Below are 19,767 nucleotides of genomic sequence, written 5' to 3'. Positions count from 1 at the left end.
TCTGTCACGTCTAACAGGTGTCAACACAGCTGAAAACAAACAACTGGTAATTAGAGCTGCAATCAGTCACTAGAAATACCACAGAGGCCACAATAAAGTGTGTATGTGCTCCCTTCCTCTCTCTCAAAACAAAACAAAACACAGTCTCTTTGCTGTCACCGTTACTTTAAAGTTGTTGGACTGAATTACAGTCAAATGATGAGTTCAGTGGAAAGAAGGTGCAGACATGGCACAGTGAAATAAAATCTCATGGAAACACAGTACTGCCAGGATTCTCCAGGGTCGTACTTCACTTATCGGGAATTAGCGGAGAAGGAAAACAGTCCCTTAGGCCCAGGTCATTCACTAGCGTGGAATGTGAAGAAATCAAGACACTGTAGGAATACGAAGACACTCCAAGTTTTTAAATACACACAAAAAAATAAAAAAGAGCTCCAGTGCTTGCCCTCGCCGTTTTAATGCAAAGACAATGAGGTGCAAATATAGACTGGCAGAGTTTGGGAAATGAAACATCCGTGTGCTGCTGTGACACTGCACTGTTCCTCAGCATTTCTCACTTTCTTCAGAATTTGTGCGCAGCACCTCACGGCGTCCTCCAGGCCACGGGCAGAATCACCAGAGGGGAGGTTTAGATGTTTGTGTGAATGTCTGACATGGGTGTTTATTTAATAGTCGCATGTGTGCAGACAATACTTTGATGGCCAGGAGGGATACTTTATGTCGATGGATTTGCTGAGGCATGAGGTGTCAAATAAAAAAGAAAAGGCGTCAGTGTGTTGGCTGGAAGGCAGCAGGGCCATTCTCAGATTCAAACGCCTATTTTTTTCAAAGGAGACGCCTGTCACATAAGAATTCAGACGGTGCTTACACAGCTTGCCATACTATGTCAGCAATGACCTTAGGCATTTGGTCCTCACACTTTTTCTCTCTGCCACACACACACAGACAAACAGCTAGTGCAGCTCAAGGGGAAGACAAATCTGGTCCTTTTCTGACGCCATGAAGCTGCAGTTTGTGGCACTGGTCTGTCAGCTGAGCAGGTCTTAATGTTCCTTCCATGTGAGTTCACTTTTTCTGCAATTTTAACTGTTCTTCAGGGACCCTATTAAAAATGAATCTTTGTACAACACTGCAGGTATTTTTTACTGCACTGTAGAACCATAAAATACACCACCTGCACCTCTTCATGCTTCTCATTTCCGCCCAGTGACACTTAAGATTGGATGAGATTTATTGTTCTCGTGCAGCACAGTTAGAACTTGGAAACGTTTCGTAGCGCTTGACAGGAAAACAGCTCTCAGGACCCCTTAATGGACTTCATTTCCCAAGCACTCTGAGCGCTGCCGGGAGTAATCACGATGGCATAAAAATAACATGTGGTCGGGTAGCGAGCAGTAAACAACAATTAAGAAACCCCTTGCATAGCTCATGAAATAAATCATTGAAAATGCACTTGTGCCATGAAGACAGCTTCAGACTCTCAGCCCTAATTGACTATGAATTATTAAGCTGGCGAGTGGGATTAGTAGCACCGCCAGTATGCTATTGATTGACATGTTCCAGATTTTTCTTTGTTGGTTGAAAAATAGTCTTTCTGTTGGCAGGCCAGGGTTAGAATATGGCTATATGTCTAGACTGTCGCTGGTTCCATTGTGGGCATGACTGTGTCACACTGAACCAGTCCTCCTTCAAATGGAGAGAGGCTTAAAGTCAGGGTGACACAGGTGACATGAGTGTAAGTGTGAAAGTAGGAGAAGACAAAGCGACACCCTAGCCGGCATAAAAGGACGTGCGGTAACACCAGACACTCTGCTGCTCGGTCATGTTTGCAAGAGAACAAGGCCAGCTATGACCGCAGGACATCACATCAATCAGCTGTTGGCTGAACAGAGACAAGACGAGGAGCACAGCCATCAAGTCGCACAGGAGGATAATTTTTCTTGATTCGGAGCCCTGACAGCCTGGGCACAGTTAGAGCATGGCCTGTAACACACCATCCTCCACCTGTAGGCCTGACTCTAGTCTCTGGAGGAAGATCTCTGCCATCATCACTCCCCAGTCTCTCTTAAATTATTGATAAGCTGCCTGAATGAACAGAACAGAGTGGAAAGCGAATGACCGACTATAAGTATTTAACATGGTGATGATGAGAGGGCTGGCACCAAAATCGTGACTATGCTTGAGACCTGTCACTTAAGTCGGGCACAAACGGCAATGAAGTCATTCAATACATCATTTTAAAATACATTCGCAATACAGGGCTCTGCTGAATGCTTGTTCAGCATTTTAAAGCTTTGCAACAATTCATCACTGAACATGGAGGGAAGGTGGTTACAGTCGGTTGTTTCTGAATAAAAGACAATTATAACCAGGCTGAATGTAAAATCCACCTCATCTGAAGAAGTTACTGGCAGCAGACAGGCTGAAATATATTACCTACATACAGGGTCTTGATTTAGCAACTGCAGCACTCATATTATGTGCTACCTTCCCCGTGTGGACTGTAGCTGTTGCTGCCATGGCTAACCTCAGCTTGACAACTTCCCCTCACACGGATGACATTCACCAGCTTCTATTAAACGGCATATGTCTGCATTTTATCTCTCAGAGAGATTAACAATGCTGTTCTATGAAAGTGAAGCAGCTAGAAATGACACAGTGCTGTCTCAAACCCAAACTGCCTAAACTCTAAAGTTTTAGTTGGGGAAAAAATGCTGCCATTTGTCATGTTTCCCGTGTGTGCGTGTGCGCGTGCAATGAAGCACTTGGACCGTCCCTTTCATGGTGAAAATGTTTTTACATGGCATGAAATTAGACATGTGTGTGTTTGACATATCACGTTTGCCCTTCTTCACTGCTTCTGTAGTATTTAAGCAATCTTCTTGTAGTTTGAACTACTGCCTCACAGTAATAAAAAGGAACCATGGTATTACACACTCAAGTCTTTATGTTAACGGACAATCAAACACCCATGTGTTGTTACCCTGGCAACAAAAGGTCAAGTCAAATGAAAAGCAGGAAGTAGCATCTTTCCATGCAGAGTGCCAAGCCCTGTGAATGACAAGAGCCCACTCAACTTCCCTCCCTTTATATTCTTTCATGTCACTCTCACTCACCCATGTATTGTTCTATCTTTATATTTGCATCGCTCATCTATGTTATTTATCATCCAGCTCATCCTTTAGTAAACAGCACTCATTTTGCTGCTTTCACATGATCAGACCAACGACTAAACTAATTTATTACGGAGGGAGCTCTGACGCCAAACCTGAAGGAACACTATGACTTGGTTCCTCCCATCTAGACTCAACGCCTAACCGGATGATGAAAATAGGCTTGATTTTTGCTGCGTATAAGCTTCTTTAGAATGAGATGTTTGTAGGCAACCTTTGCTTTGTGGCTTTGGATCCAGTTTTGTGGACAGGCAGTGGTGGGAATTGAAAAGCAACAAAATTCATTAAACAGAAGTGGGAATCAAATTGTGATGCATTATGGCCCGATGACCAGATGGATTAGTGACAACAGCAACTCTAGTGTCAACTCCTGCTGGCAATTTATTTCTGAGAGATGTATAAATGGCTATTTCATCTATCAATTTAATTTTAAAGCTAGGGCTGAACAATAAATCGAAATATTAACTGAAAATTGTGCAATATCCAAATCACAGACACTGCAATTTCTCTCATAAAAAAGAACAAATGTGTCACAACATACCATCATAAATACAAATCATACTCTCCAGATGTAAGGGAACATGCTTGTTTGGTAAAGATCCCGGCCTAAATCACATCGTCATCATTTTCAGATTCTTTTCAGTAAAAATAATCGCAGTATGATTTTTTTCACATTGTTCGGCTGTATTTCAAGCTTCTCTGTAACCACTGAGAGATTGAAAGAGATAGAAGACTGACCTGCCGATAGCGATTTTGGCCAATTTTTTTTTCCAACTGTAACTGACAGCATACACAAACATTTTTTTACGTAAAGTGTCTTTTCTTTCTGTCTCTCTCTTTCTTTCTCTCTTTCGATCCTCATTAGCATAAGCTATTCTTCCAATGGTCCATTTAATTGAATGTTCATAACAAAACATCTATTGCATAACCTTTACATTTTCTCCAAAACTGCACTGCAAAACCTTCTCACTCTGAAACACATCTCAAAATAAAAAGTGCTCCAGGTTAGGCTACTGGACAGAGATAAATCCAACTGAAAATTGACTGCAGTTTAACAGGGCTGTTTCCCACAGAATGACTGTCATGGGGATGCGGCTATATTTGTACATTTTATTTGAAAATATGTCTGTCTGCTCTGTGCTCTGTTGATTTTCTTTGTCAGCCATTTTCTAAAGTTGCCCAAAGAATACAACTGTTCGCTTTTTTTAAAAATTGTCAGTTACATCTGATTGGGTGAGATAACACAGTAAGAAGGGGGTAGGGTAGCAGGACAGTTTGCACAGTCCTGCTGGTTTGAGTGTGCCTGTGCAACACAGGGTCCTGTCACCAACCTTGTACCCAACACTACAGAGCCATTAATAGACTCAATTAGTAACCATTAGCATGACATCTACAACATGTCCACAAACAAGGATGCCTTTCCCAACTGCCAACCCCAACAATTGCTAACTGAGTTCGGGGAGTTAGGGTGGGTTCAAAGTCAGGACAAGGTCCCGGCAAAGCATAAAGGAGCTAAAATGGGTTTATTAATGGAGTCGTGAGGCACAACTGGGTAGAAGGGCCTGAATCTGGGAGAATGTTTTGCACCCATGAACTCATCGGGTGACCACAAGGATCAACACAAGGATTCATCAAGCCTCAAATCACATCAGTTGAGCCTGAGAGCTTCTGTATAGCTGCCCATTAAAAACTCTGTGTCCATTTTACTGCTTTGAATGTTCCTCTTGTCTATTTCTACTGCTTCTTGGCCCCCTGGCCAATATCCAACTTCCTTTCTATAAGTTTCACAACAGTAAGCCTAAAGAGAAAAGGCGAAGTAACTGTGTAATGATTGATTTCGCTGACCTTGATGTTTCATCTTTACTTGATCCAAAAATAACATTCAAACTGGCAATGGTCCATGTCAACATATTGCACTGGTTTCAAGAGCTGGCAGTGAAAAGATTTTTTGCTAAAAAACTGTGATGCAACGACGGATTCCCCCAGGTTTTATTCAAACCGTATAGAGGCATCTCAAACACTGTGTGTAATGAAGAGGTAGGTAAACAAATGAACAGGGACTGAGAACAAAGATACAATGAGATGCTGAATCATTGTGGGTTCACTGGATGACCCTGCAAAGCAGCTTACAAATTCCTGCTGGGAGAATGTGTCTTTGCGTTACAGGATCCTGTCCCCTTATTTGTCCCAGAGCAGAACAATGGCATTAATAGCGTGACAACATACTCAAAATATCCACAAACAAGAAAGTTTTCTCAGTGTCAGCTTGTGCTAAGTGATGGGAGGATGTCAGAAAGTCAGGCCTGGGCCCTGACAAAGCACAATGGAACTGAGCTAAATGAGCTTATTAATGAGATTACAAGAGGCAACTTGGGGGCAAGTACAGAAAATAAATGAAGTTCTGCAAAATGTTGGTACGGTAGCGATGAGCAAGTTGGCCAATGAGCCTAAAAGTCGAATAGATTCAATTCAGAAACCATCCGTTTGATTACAAAATTGAAGAAGAACAGCACTGATTTACAATATCTCACAAAAGTTAGTACACCCTTCATATTTGTATAAATATTTGGTTATCTTTTCATGTGACAACACCTGAGAAATGACACTTTGTAATGTAGTGAGTGTACAGCTTGTACCCCCCCCTTCCACCTCTGCAGCAATGCTGGCAGCACTCATATGTCTATTTCCCAAAGACAACCTCTGGATGTGATGCTGAGCATGTGCAGTCAACTTCTTTAGTTGAACCGCTGTATCGTCTTGGCCACCGTGCTGCAGCTCAGTTTCAGGGTCTTGGCAATCTTCTTATAGCCTCGGCCATCTTTACGTAGAGCCACCATTCTTTTTTCAGCTCCTCAGAGAGTTCTTTGCCATGAGGTGCCTTGTTGAACTTCCAGTGACCAGTATGAGGGAGTGTGAGTGCGATCACACCAAATTTAACACACCTGCTCCCCATTCACAACTGAGACCTTGTAACACTAACGAGTCACATGACACCAGGGAGGGGAAATGGCTAATTGGGCCCAATTTGGACATTTTCACTAAGGGGTGTCCTCACTTTAGTTGCCAGCGGTTTAGACATTAACGGCTATGTAATGTGTTATTTTGAGGGGACAGCAAATTTACACTGTTATACAAGCTGTCCACTCACTACTTTACATTGTAGCAAAGTTTCATTTCTTCACACGTAAAGATATAGGCTAGTCAAATATTAACAAAAACGTAAGGGGTGTACTCACCTTTGAGAGGTACTGTAACTTTGCCACATAAGCAACACGTTAAAGCAACATTATGTAAGATGAGTTTTTTGTGAGATTTGGCGGTACCTACCATTTCAAAGTGTAATTCACCACCGCCATAAATACAGACAGCTGTACATGCATTTGTTATCATCAAAAACTAGCAAGTCGACAACTTTGCTATCACAGCAAACATCAAGAAAGTGTGACAACACAAGACATAGCAATATTACTTACTAGTCAGACTGTGTACACAGAATGCCTGCTTGGCGTCTGTCTTGATATCCATAGTGAGAATACAAAGCTAGCTTCGCTGAAGTCCTGTGGTGCTGTAAAGCATTACCCTGTTCTCATGACATTCACTGTGATTACAAATCAGTGTACCATCGAAATTATGTTGATGCTGGTATTTTTAGATCAAATACTACATAATCAGTGATTTTTACATATCTCATGAAATAACAAATCTGCTTCAAAATATCACTACATTTTTCTTACGGAGTTAATACTACAACATAGTGTGATATTTGATTCTGTTGAAATCTCCCAGCCATAATAGTATGGTCCTAAAATCTAACAAACAGATCAAACAGAAATGGTCTTGGACAAAGAGAAAGCATGTGGCAGGTGAGGTCATGAAGTTAGAAAACACAGACTTGGCTTTTCACAAATTCAACTGAAAATACTATTTCCTGGGCCCCCAAAATCTTTGTATAAAAAGCTATGCAGGCTATGTGAAACTGGAATTATACATTGCAGGCAGCCATCTACTGTCGTCTACCACAATTGTGCATCAAAACCACAGGATACGATTAGTAGACACTTAAGTTAAAATGTGAAGAAGTCTTCAATTTACCGCAGGTGTTTGAGTCACAAAGAGGTTTAGAAGAAGAAACTCTGAAATGCATTAACACAAAAATCCCTCTATGTACCTTTGATCCCTAAATCCATTTTGTTGTTTAACAGTGTAATTTTTGCACAACCAACGTGTGTGTAGTTTGTGTTAGTAAGAATGTTCCAACTGTATAAAATATGTCATTGAAATGTAAGGTGTTACTTTCAGGTCTTTGAAAATCAAAGTGGAAGAGATTCTTTCAAGAGTCCGTGTTGCACATATTAAATATATAACAATCACACAGAGACAAATCAGATAAAGACCACAATACGATGCAGCCGCAAGACCCATTGACGATTCCATAAATATCATGTTTACTGCTTGGGAACGTTTCTTGGGGCTGCTTCGCATTAAGACCTATTGAAGAGAAAGGGCCATCTTAGTCCTAATGGATTTCTTCATGTGAACGGTTATAAGAGCCTGGTGAGACCAGCGAGTCTCCAAATAAATGCTTCCACCTAATATTTGATACAAAAAATCTGACATGTGCTACTGATGTTTGAGATAAACCTGTTTTTCTAATACCAAACCCCAATGTAACTGCAACGGAGCTATCCTAACATGATGTCATGCCGTCTACGTCATCACCAGACAACTAAATGTGACCAGATTCAACAACTAAAAGCCCAAACCAGAGAGACAAATACATTTCTCCATGTATGAATCCCTCCCTTCTCATTCACTGTAACTCTGTATAACATCAGCGACTAGAATTGATCTTCGGCAAGAATAGGACTGCCAATTGAGAAAAGAGAAGCTCAGCCGAAAATAAAATAAATGTCAGACAAAATGTTGGCAAAGAAGATCCTGCTTTGTTTCTGCTCCAATGAGGGCACTGCTCTCAGCAGACTCATCCTTAAAGAGGAGCACTCTGAGACAGTTTTTCAGAGGATTGCAGTGACCTTGGTCCTGTGGGGCCTGGAGTTTACGAGCCTGCACCAGCGGTCCTCCAGAGCTTGTAATGCTGAGGGAATAGTTTCCGCTGGTAAAGGCTTCAAGCAGTCTTAGCAGAGTGAAGACACATCCCTGCCGCTACGACAGTGTAGTTAGCTTCCAAGTTCACAGTTTCCAATTTGGCAGTTAAGGGAAACTTGAATGAAAATACTGAGCCACCATCTTTTGCACCACTTACTGTTGTGAAAGGGTGTTAGACATAGTTAAAGCTGTTAAAAACCTACTTTCAGATTGTGAAACCTTAATTTATGAAAACAAAACCAAATGATCGCCTTCAACAGACCAGGTCTAGATCAAAACCCACATTATCTAAACATCTCAAGCGTAGATACAGTGACTAGGCCTATGTTAACACGGAGAATCTAACAGTTTGAGACTGGGAACACTTTATTCTGTGCGTGAAAACACACAAAAACATCCAAAGTGGTTTATATGAGTAAACAGCAGCAAAATCATTGCTTTCATAAACTAAAACAAAAGTGCCGATTCTAAAGCTATGAGCCAGAACAGAACTTCAGCGTCGTCCTACCGCTGCTCTCTTCTTGTGTTTACACTTCATGAAGACACAAGTTTACACCCAAAGCTGCGGCAGCGGCGGTTCAACCTCAGCACAAGCCTCCATCATGTAAATACTGCTTTCTGCTCTCCCTCTCACACACACACACACACACACACACACAAACCAAAAGGTTTACACGTGAACGCAAGTACTGGCTGTGTTACTTCAAGAAATATGTGGAGAGGATAGTTTTCCAGCAAACCAAGTTAGAAGACAACGTGTTACCTCACTATAGTTGTGACGTGCTGTGCGGGTAAACAAACAACTGTAACTGGGCGACAAAGTTCCCCACTACATCTGGGAACTGTTTCCACTAACCTCACGCTTTCAAGGAGAAGCGTGTGCTAAAGTACGGCGGCATACGTATAATAATAAAAGCAAAACGTTTGAAAAGAGTATTAACTTTCCCGACATGACAAGTTTGAAACAATACAGCCAACAGTGAGATTTAAATCGAGCGGCTGCGGCGGCGGAGTAACAATGTTGCACAACACGTAGGCTATTCGACAGTTTTTAAATACAGAACAAAATGTCTACATAGCGCAACACTTAACGCCGTCCTTCTGCTGACTATTAAATAGGATACAAACTCGCAGGAAAAGTCAAGTCTAGCACACAGATACGGCAACTCAGTTTGAGTCCGAGGAGGAAAAGCGCAGAGACCTGCAACAACATAAACCTATTTTTGAGTCACGGCTGTCTCTACACATCCAAGCCAAAGAGAGGACTGTGTGGGCTAAGTGTGTTTAACAAAGGCAGAATAGAAACACTACCTGAATTGGGCACCCCTGGGTGCAAGTGGCTGGTTGTCTCCCTGTCTTCAGACGTAGGCTATCCACACAGCAGGGTTTTAGGACCCCTCGGCACCGTAAAAATCATTCAGCCCACAGCTCCGCCATACTGAATTAATCACGTGTTGGACAACCTCCTGTATTTCCGCAGGGGACGGGGTCCGCAGTTGTTACTTGTTTTAAGGAGACAACAGCCCACACTACATCACTACTACTACTACTACTGTATTTGTTACATTCATATTCACACATATTCATTTGGTATGCTGTGCTGCTGTTGCTCATTACAACTTTAAATTGAATTTATCCTACCTATTTTGTCTCTCACTTTTTCTCTGTAATTAAAATGTCCTGAATCCCATGGGGACACAATGTGCAGTGTCTATGATACTATACAGTAGGCTTTTTACATTTTTATTCATCTTCTGTTTTAAGAGAATAATACAATCCCAAGATTTTCTGTGTAATGAGTTTAAGATTGTACCATACTACAATACATTGTAAAAGGATATTTCCCCAAAAATTAAAACATTGTTTTTTTAAAGCCACTGAAGCCTTGGTTTCAAATCTTTGGTATTGTTTCCTTAACAATGAATATCAATGACTAAATAATCGACAATTAAATTTTAAGTTCAGAAAAAAACCCACATCCTTAGCTATTATTTATTCAATCTTTACCAGTCAAAAGTTTTATTCTAATCAGGACTGTGGTATGAACAGGTTTGACTGTGATATATCTCCGGCAACAAAAAGCAGTGATCATGTCATATCAATCAGACCATAATTACAAGCAGCCAAGTCAGGAAGAGGAATGTCTGACTGCTACAATGTCTCGACTTGGTGGAAAGAACTACAGAAGTGTTGGCACACCGCTGGCAACATGGCTGCAAAGCCTCCGCTGCTGACAGCTACAACAAAATACAATCTAAAATTCACAAGCAAGGACCACCTCACAACAAAGTGATTTTAAAGTTTTAATGAAATGAGGAAGGACTGGATGTTGAGGATGGATGTGAGGAAGGGGATGAACGTGTGAGAGGCAGCTGTCGGTTTAGGTGGGTCTGGGATGGATATATTGATGGGAGTGTAGTCACCCGAGCCAAATAGTGACCCCAGTACCTGGAAAAGGAGACATGGGAGAGTTGTGCACAGGATTGAAAGAAAAGGGACGAAAGGAGGGGAGAGACAGTGAATGGATGTGGGAGGGAGGGAAATGGAGGAGGGGGAGGGAAAGGGACGGTGGCTCAAGAAAACTGAGACATACAAGACAGGATGGGTTGTGCAGGTACAGGTGATAAAAGGTGTGGTTGAATTGTGGCCCTGCTTCTAAACAAAAGTTAAAAAGTTAACTTTGTTTAACACTAAAATAATCAGTTCAGCTAATTATAGGAAGCTATGCACTGTTTTTTTTTCCTATAATGAATAAATAATGAACCACTACAAATACATACAATACTACAACACAACACTATAAGCTAATTTAAGCATTTAAATAATGTCACTACAAGGCAATGGGCCTAGACAGTAACCATTGTTGTATAATATGTAAAGAAATAAGAATAATATAGGTTTTCTTGTTCTTCATATTCAGCCTACATTGCATGAATGCAACATGAGCAACCAATTCCCTGAATGCCATAATAATTGAATATTGTTAAATTGTGATTGTTGCCTATAGAGGTACATTAACCTTTTCCAACTGAGCTCCTCCTACTTCAAACCAGTGGGACGAGCGCTGACAAATGCAAAAATACAGAAATCTCTCATGTGGAATTACCACAACTGCTGCAACATTGGCAACAAGAACACAACTGTGTGATCATATGTTGTAACCCCCATTACTTAAAAAGTTGATTGAGAAAACGTGTTTTCAGCGCTTTTAGATGAATATTTAGGGTAATAGGCCACAAAGCTCAAGGTCCTTGTCTTCTAATAGAATCCAACGTAACATATAATACAAACTATCCTTTTTCATCACAGATCACAATCACATCCCAAGTTCAATACACTCCTTGTGAGTGAACATTGTTATTTGCTTCTTTATGTGTCTGCCTCACCTTCTTCTTTTATCTTTGGTGATTTCCAGACTTTTCACACTGCTGAGAACATGTGTCAACTTGTTACATTCTGAAGTTGGTTTAATACTTTGGAGGAGAGACATATATCAACAGTAGATTTTCCAGTTGAGAAAAGTGAGACATGTTTGCAATCGGTAGTTTTGCTAGTTTTGTTGGTTTATATATAATAAAGAGTCTTTTTCTAAAAACTGATATCATCAGAAATTAAGCTGAAACATATTATAATTGAATTCATACTATAGTGGTGATGGCACATTTGTTGACCAAAATGCCTGTGGATGTGTAGGAGTTCTCACCAATAGCTACTCATAAACAGCTTAAACTTTCTTTAAGTGTTTAACGGTAGATTCTTTGTTTCCAAGCAACAGTTTTATAGCTGGGAAACCAGAAGTGTACTCCTTGCACACACTGAAGTCTTACCTGCTGCTAGTGCTTTTGATTACCCTTATTTTTGCATCATCTACTCATTTTCTTCTCTAGGCAGGTGAGGGGAACACCTCCGACAGCACAAAATAGTTATTAGTGTCAGGTTGTCAAGACACTGAAAAATCACAAAAACATTGTTTTAGCACAAACACAAAACTCGTCAAATTCTTCCATACTTACAAGAGAAACTTTAGTGTGAACTTACTTCCAACAAACAGTTCTGTTACACAATAGCTGGCTCCGGATCATTATGTGATGCTGAACGAAAGTAAAGACAAACTGACACTGGACTTCCCTCTTTTTGTGTTGAATATCCATCATGCGCCTTTGTAACCGTTTAAGTGGCCGCAAACAAGCTCAGGGTGGCACAGAAAAGCTCTGTAAACTCTCAAGTTTACAGTTGCACACAATATATCAAAACAACACTAAAATATTTCATCTACTATCAATAAATTATAATTCATTCACCATATACTGAATACATTTAAAAATACATATATTATATTTTGTTTGTTTGTTAATTTTGAGAAAGTAGGTATCATTTTAAAGCAGTGGAACATTGCACAAAATTATTTTAAACAGAGAGTAAGTATGCCCAAAGAAAGCCTTTAATTATCAAGTCACATCTTCCCCAACTTTTAATAAACAGTTGTCAGCATTGTGGTAGTAACACAAATCTTGCAGCTCAAAGAAGTAGCAAAGACACCAATGACAGGCGGTGAAAACACCAACGACACAATATCAGTGAAAACAGAAACCATGGGAAAACAGTTTTAATTAGGTGGATGAAATAGACAACTGAGTTATGAATCTCTTTTCTTCATCCCTTTGCAACACCATCTCATCTACTTATTATCAAAAACACACTGTCTGGAGCTGATTATGGGGAGTGGACGGGAGATAATAAATATGGACTTTTCCTTTTCAGTTTTTCAAAATGTATGGCCTCGAGAAAACTCATGGAGAGTGAAAACAAAAGAGAGAAGATTAGAAGACACTTGGAGTGACAGACAAATGTGATTAATTGCAGTTGTGGTAACTATGTCCCTAAATCACTGACATCCAGTATTGTACAATATGTGCTCATACTCATACATGTGATCCAAAGCACTGATGTAAGTGCTGCACAACAGTGGACTATTTTAATGCCAGACTTTAAACCTTTACACTTGATGCTGCCACAAATGAAGCAACAGTAAGACCAGAATTATGTAAACACTGGCACCCTAGCTTTTAAGAGTAGGGGCTCATCTAAAAAGAAGTGGAACAACTAAACCCAGTGGAGCTGTACTCTGAAGAAAACACTGACAGCATAATAAGTATCCACTCAAACGGGCCTGTCCACATTAGCAAGTAAAGAAAGCTGATTTGAGCATAGATGGGACAACTCTACCCGGCCACACTCTCCTCTAAAAGGATTCCACTGACAACATAATAAGTATTCCCTGAAACTCAGCCATGGCAGTGCAAAATGGGATGCATCCAGAGTTTATCTGCTGTAATGGAAGCAGATATGGCTCACACATGATGCCATACCATGCAATATGATGTACCACCAGCACTTGGGGCAACTACAGAAGATTTTATTTGGACCATTACTTTAGCAACAATACAGCTTTTGTATAAGTTTTTGTTGTACAATAACAGTCTAATGTGTGGCGACGGTGCAAATTTTAACCCCTTAACGCAGACTGTCACAAATTCGCATCACACCTCTTCCTTTCAGACTGCAGCTGAAATAGCATATATATTCCCCCAATGCCTGTTTGTGCATATTCGATAGGTACCTGGGAGCATCATACCTGAATTTATATCTTTTCTATGTTTTTTATAGACAAATTAACAATTTCCACTTAATTTAACATCAGCTTGAAAGAAAATGAAAAAAAAGCTTTGTAAATAAATTCAGGCGTAAATGGGTTAAAGTTGCGAAATCTACACAGAAGGGATAGTGTATGGTGATGGTGTGAGAGACCCGGGCAAGACACTTGACCCCTAGTTGCTCCAGAGGAATGTGACCTCTGACATGTATAGCAATTGTAAGTTGCTTTGGATAAAAGTGTCAGCTAAAATGTAATGTATACTTCTTTAAACTTTCTTGCATGGACTGTCACTGTGTGTGAAAACAAGGCAATATCCAAGTTAGCATCGTCCAGTGTTCTTCCTGCCATCTTAGAGCAAATCGTTGCTTTTACTTACAGACAGTGAACTGTTATTAAATACATACACTTCATTCTACCCATGTGATTGCTCCATAACAACTTGGTCTGTATGAACTCTTAACTATATCACATGGCTTCCTCCTTGCCTGTAAAAGCATCCCACATCCATCAGTCAGTTTCAGCACTACAATAATTGCTGACAATCATGCCCAACACAAAATATTTACAATAAACATCTCAAATACTCTACAGCCATGCTCACGGCTCTGTGAGATGTTTGTTAGGTACAATTTGGAACCGCTGAGAATGTCAATACTTTTGCAGGTATAAAACAAACTACTTTAGCATTTTAAGTTAAGCTTTTAAATTTTACATTTCAGGTTTTTCAATCTAATTTTCCATATTCAAATTTCTATCTCAGGGCAACCATTTTCCAATTAAATAGCTACTTTCCTTTTTTTCAGTTTCTTTTTTTACTTTTAAACATTTCATTACATCCTTAGTAATGCAATTTGCAATGCAGTCCCCTTGAAAGTTTATTTTTATCCCATTTTGAAGTTCCCTCCTGGTGATGTAAAATTAAATTTACATTACCAGTATGCTTGGGAGACATAAACAGCAAGCTAGGGGTTGTTGGCATGAGTAGTCACCATAGATGACCAAAGAAAGTGTCACCTACAGAATTGCAAGGTCCTTTGACTGTAAAAATTCTCAGCTCAGCTGTTGTCCTAGTGCCAAGCAAATCATCAAGTCCAGGAAAGAAAGGCTGAATGAATGTGGTCTCAACTCTGTGGAAGAGAGTCCTGCTTTCAGAGACGCTGTAGACAAACTAATTACCCGCACTGCAGGTACACTCCTGCTCTGGAAGACTGAGGACCTGAGGGAAGTTTTCATTTTGTTATGTCTGAATTGGAACAAGTTATTGACCAAGATTAGTCACCGAATTCAAATCCATATCTATTTTAGCTCCCTGGTCTGCTAATATTCTTGTATGTAACTGCTATAAAAACCCCTCCCCTCTACGTTGCACCTCCCAGTAACAACGTCCAGTCAGACACTCTGCACTCAGGACCTGCCACCAATGAGTGAATCTGTCTTTGAATATGATAGCATTTCACTCATAATTCGTTTCTGTTCCCCTCTGACCTGTGTGTGTGCAGTGTTTGGATCCAGCCTGACATCTTCATGCCTGGCATAACAGTGATCAGCAGGAGCAGCTTGGAGCCCAGTCTTCTTCACTTCCTCTATTAAAATTGCACATTTCTCTCCAGGGCAAGCCTCGGTCTAAAGGCCTGTCTACACTGAGGACAGCTGTGGATTGTCTTCTGATCCTCTTCATCCCAGAAACTTTTAATATAGCTCATGCACTAGCTTTGACCTCAGGGAAATAGCCACCGGATTCTTCTGTAGATCCAGACAGATTGAGCATGAGCATGTTTCCCAGTCCAGCTAAACCCTGTTCTGTGCCATTTTCACCTCCGTGGCAATAACTCTCTGAGTTTCACTTTCTCTGAACAGTAGAACCAGCCTGCACAAATCAAACCCAAAACTTTGTTCTTTGTCCTTTGGTTCACTTATTGATCTCTACGTAATTGCTCCTGTCAGCTGTAGCTGGATACACCCAACAAATGGACAGAGTGGAGCTTGCTGTGTCTGAGATCAGAAAGAAGAGGTAGGGGATATCAGGCTTTGACTTGATCCAGAAAGAGGAGCAACCTGAAAAAGATTCTGTGTGTGTTTGAACCTTGTTTGAAGGACCAGTGTGTATGATTTAGTGGGATCTATTGGCAGAATATGGCAGAAATGGAATATAACATTTATAAGTATGTTTTCATTAGTGTAGAATCTATCCATCCATCGTCAACCGCTTATCCTTCCTTCAGGGTCGCGGGGGGCTGGAGCCAATCCCAGCTTACATCGGGCGAAAGGCGGGGTACACCCTGGACAGGTCGCCAGTCCGTCGCAGGGCCACACATAGACAACCAGTGTGTATAATAACATGAAAAAAATTATTGTTTTTGTTACTGTTAAATGTGACAGTACAGCAGAGAGAGACAAGAAAGGCAGGGGAGAGAGAGGGGAATGACACGCAGCAGAGGGGCCCAGGCCGGACTCATGCACAGGCCGCCGTGACAAGGATCCAGCCCTGAAACGTGGTGTGCTCTCCACTAAGTGAGCTACCGGGCCGCCCATTTTCGTTACCTTACAATGAGCCCTTTTATATCTCTTCCACGCAGTCTGCCATGTTGCACTGCCATGTTTCACAGTAGCCCAGAACACTGACTGAGAGGTTTTTGGCAAGTTTTGCAGCCACCGTAGGTTCTCCTACATACTTAGAAGGGGAGGGTGAGGTGAGGGGTATTCAGTTGGTTGCAAGATGCGGTATCGATGCCACTAAATCCTAAACACTGGTCATTTAAAGTATAAAATGGAGAATATGACTAATAAAATTGGAATACAGTAAATTGGAAATACATTTTAAGTATAAATCAGTCCAAAAACTAAGTCTGTTTTAGCATGCTGATGTGACAACTTTGCTTAAGGTACAGTCTCACAGAGTGGGTTATCTTGGATGTAGAGAGACTGAAAGGAAACCGTCCCTCAACACCTTTGTGGAAGTCTTTACCAAGCCTCAGAATGGCAACATTGACATAGACAACGCTCTTATATTTTTATAAGAGTTTGAATGACAAGTAAATGTGGCAAGAGAAACTTATTCTCACCTGTGTTGACACTTGTCTTGTCAGCCTTGTCAGGATTGGTGACACCCATTTGAGCTTCAGAAAAACAAGTGACAGAAAGTAGAGGCTTTTATAGGAAAGCTTCGCTCATTGGAATTGGAGACAAAAGAGAAACCTTAATACTATGACAAGCACGTATTTGTTTTCATTTGCAATACTTCCAATGTAATTTTTTGTCTCAGATAACACTTTAGAGTCGGATGGGTTTGCTCCAAGATTTTCCACCGTCAGTGGCTGGATGTTCAATAGTAAGGGGGAAATGACTCTGAAAATAGTGTGAGATGGTTTAAATATAATATTTCACTTTCATTTAAATTGATGGGCTTCAGGTTTGCATGCTAACTGTGAAGGCTACCCTCAATAAGACAAGAAACTGAAGAACTTAGTTCAGATTTGTTGAGCAAAACTTGAATATTAAGACAGAATTTAGAGGAAATTCACCCTGAACCCTTTGTTTTTGAAGGGTATCAAAAAAGACTGCTTGAGTATTGAAAGTCCACAAATGACTGATGATGGAGTCTGCGATTTAAAGTGTCAGGGAGAAGTCATCTTGAACATCTTGAATGCACATCAGATCACAAAAAACATGAACTCACCTGATGACAAATGACAGTCCTAGACACTTTCTTACTGAATATAAATGGATCACAACAAAATGTCATATGACTTGTTTTGAGAGGAATTAAGGAGGCCTATGAAAAACTGGACATGAATTTACCATCAAATAATAATTTGGTCATTTATCAATTTGTTACAAAAGGGATCCCAAACACTTTTATATAACCATACTCTATTTGCTGAGAAACACAAAGTAGAAACTGCAATTCACACAGAGATTGAGCTGAAAGCTTCAGCAGACGGACCAGAATATCATAATTTGCATTAAAAGCATATGGCTTTGTTCTAGTTTTTATCAGTAAAAACAATTTGCATTTCGTCTTCATTGCACCAAAATACTAATAAGCCACAACTAATTCCAACAGCTGCTTATGCACCCAAACGCTGTCAACAACCCTCCAAAAATGCCAATACAGGCCTTTCAAAACACCTGCTTCATCAAATCTGGCTGCATTTCTTCCAGACACAACTAATAATTACATTTGAGCTCCCGAGTCATCCAAGATCTGCAGGAAACACACACTGTATACCTTTATTGTAATATTGCTTTGACAGCAGTGGATGGATTTCCTGGACGTTATGACGGGAAGATCAATTCTTCCAAACCCACGATAGCTGAGCGTTCTCCAGAGAGCACAGCATTATCTTTTTAAGAGATAAGCTAACGTTGGCACATTCGCACGCCGCACATTAATGCAATTCAAAGTGGGACAGAGGAGCGGAGGATAGATGCCACAAATATGGCACACATGATAAACAGGGGAAAGAGCTGGTACTCCGATGTACTACTGTGAGAGAACAGGGTTTCACTTGTAACCCTTTTCGAATAATCTAATAATGTTCCTCTTTTCCATTATCTTATTTAATTTCAAGATTTCAGCCACCCACAGAAGAAGGGAAAAGGCTAACAGGGCGTGTGTTTGTGCATCCAGCTAACTTAATTAAGGCCCAGGGTTTTAGTCATTTCTGTCATGAATGCTCAGCTCAGTGATCTGACCCACTGGTCCAGCACAGAGACAACTTTCTTTCAGACTCAAGTGAGTTTTATACATGATTGTGAACAGCAAGATTACTGACTCTAGATTAGGGTGTTTGTATGCAAGATCTGCATGCATACTGATTGCTATACTGTAGATCAATTAATACTGTAGGAATGGGAAACAGACCTGCAGGCTGGAATTTGTTCTTCTGCCATCAGCTGTCAGATCAAAACATGCTAAGCATATTAAAGTAGATAGTTAACACTGTTCGAGGAATTCATGCATCAAGGACCATAACACTGTAGTCGGTGTGGATGATTTTGTATTTACTTTAGAAGTAATTCATTTTATAAAATCTCTTGTATTTCCATATGGTGACACAAGATATTGTTACAGTGCAGTTAGTGCCTGAATGTCCAGAATGTTATTTAACTATCATGGCCGAGGCATACAGTTGCACTGAGAAGAACAGAAAACATTAATGAAATGCATGACATGGTCAGTCAGGGGTGTTACAAAACAAACAAAATAAAAGAAACCGTGTGGTGCAAGGGGGAGAGCCAGAGATGAAGTGAGAGCATGGAAAAATAGGGATGGCTGATCCTAAATGCCTCCTGGATGGACTGGCCAGGTGCAACCCATTGCACTAATGTAAACTCCGCTGCCAGGACCTGAAGGGAGACACAAAACACATGCAGTAGTCAAGGGCAAGACGCAACCCTGCTGGCCATCATACAACATGAAGACTAAGAAGTAGTTAAACCTGTAACCAATATCTGATATGAACAGCTACATGCACATATTTGTATTTGTTTTTATTTGTTTTATTGCCTTTGCACTTGTCAAAGCACTTTGTAACTTGTTTATGAAAAGTGCTCTATAAATAAAGATGGTTTTTGTTGTTATTTTTATTATATACATGGAGGTAACATGTAAACTCCACACAGGCCTCAGTTGTTTCTGGTCAGGTTGGAACCTGGGACACTAACTCACAGTACTGCAACTCCAAGTAGATAGTCGGCTTTATGGGACCTGATCTGAGAACAGAAAAGAATAAAAGGATGATGAAAAGTTTTGAATAGAATAGAATAGAATACAATGCAATGCAATACAATAGAAATATCACCTGACTGACACCTGGCATGCAGCTAATC

The 19,767-nt window shown here is 40.5% G+C and overlaps 1 protein-coding gene across 2 annotated transcripts in view; it reads right to left on the bottom strand.

The window, feature by feature from the left end:
* Positions 1-9,725, bottom strand: part of hdac4 (histone deacetylase 4) — a 137,008-nt gene extending 127,283 nt beyond the window's left edge. For both annotated transcript variants that reach the window (XM_046053436.1, XM_046053440.1), the window contains exon 1: positions 9,591-9,725. The gene's annotated coding sequence lies outside the window, so the exon portion shown is untranslated. The remainder of the gene's footprint in view (positions 1-9,590) is intronic.
* Between the last annotated feature and the right edge of the window lie 10,042 nt (positions 9,726-19,767).

The sequence above is a fragment of the Micropterus dolomieu genome, linkage group LG07, assembly GCF_021292245.1.
Source record: "Micropterus dolomieu isolate WLL.071019.BEF.003 ecotype Adirondacks linkage group LG07, ASM2129224v1, whole genome shotgun sequence".
Classification (NCBI taxonomy): Eukaryota; Metazoa; Chordata; class Actinopteri; order Centrarchiformes; family Centrarchidae; genus Micropterus; species Micropterus dolomieu.
The sequence above is the reverse complement of the archived record's forward strand: the minus strand, read 5'-3'. Positions and strand labels throughout refer to the sequence as shown.